Below are 1,141 nucleotides of genomic sequence, written 5' to 3' on the forward strand. Positions count from 1 at the left end.
TCCATCCGGGTATTCCACGCAGCACTCCTCATGATCCACGCCTACAGCCTGGAGCCAAGTCCCGAAATAAACCAGTGTCCGGGATGAGCCCACCGAACTCCATTCAAGCGCCGCCAAATTCCGCTTCTAGTAATTTTCAGCTCATGTAACGCCGCCGTGATTCAGTTGTTTTAATTAATTGGTAAAAACTCTTAAATTCGGCGTACACAGAAAGCACATATTAGCATCTGTTTTAACACTTTTAAAAACTTAAATATAGTCATTTGTCCTGTTGTGTTTTGGAACTATAGCTCACAGAAAAAAAGACAAATCAACATGAAAATAAACCACCTTCTGTGAACCAGTCCTAATTTCTTCTCTCTCTTTTGCTTTTACATTGCTTAACTGAATGAACCTGAAACTATTTGCATTATTTTTTTGCAATGTTAAGTGAAATTGCAGGAAGCTTCCAGCTTTTTCAACTTTTCCTCAAACAAATAAAGCTTCACTACTAATCATTTTGATCAAACACAATGTAATGAAGATTTATAGAAATGCACTGTATACAATCCAATAGGAACACAGAGGAATTCAACTACAATTCATACCAATTTTATCTTTTACATTAATTAAATCTTTTGATTTTGTCTAGTTATAATGTTGTAATGGTTTACTACATGATGAAACCACAGATCTGCTTCACAATGAGCGAAAATGTTGGATAAACACACGTGGACAAAACTGTTGGTAGCCCTCTGTCAATGAAAGAAAAACCCACAACGTTCACAGAAATGACTTGAATCTGACAAAAGTAATAGTCAATAAAACTTCTATGAAAATTAAGCAGTGAAAATCAGACGTTGCTTTTGAACCGTGGTTCAACAGAATTATTTTAAAACATAAACTCATGAAACAGTTCTGGACTAATATGATGGTTCCCTAGAAAAGACTGAAAGTAATGAGACCATAGGGACGTGTTCAGTCAAGGTGTGTCCTCTAATTAGCATCACAGACGTGTAACCAGTCAGTGGGCCTGTTTATAGGGTTACAGGTGGTCACTGTGCTGTTTGGTGACCTGGTGTGGACCACACTGAACATGGACCAGAGGAAGCCAAGGAGAGAGTCGTCTCAGGAGGTTAGACAGAACATGATAGAGCAGCAT

Source organism: Stegastes partitus, unplaced genomic scaffold, assembly GCF_000690725.1.
Source record: "Stegastes partitus isolate 25-593 unplaced genomic scaffold, Stegastes_partitus-1.0.2 Scaffold121, whole genome shotgun sequence".
Lineage (NCBI taxonomy): Eukaryota > Metazoa > Chordata > Actinopteri > Pomacentridae > Stegastes > Stegastes partitus.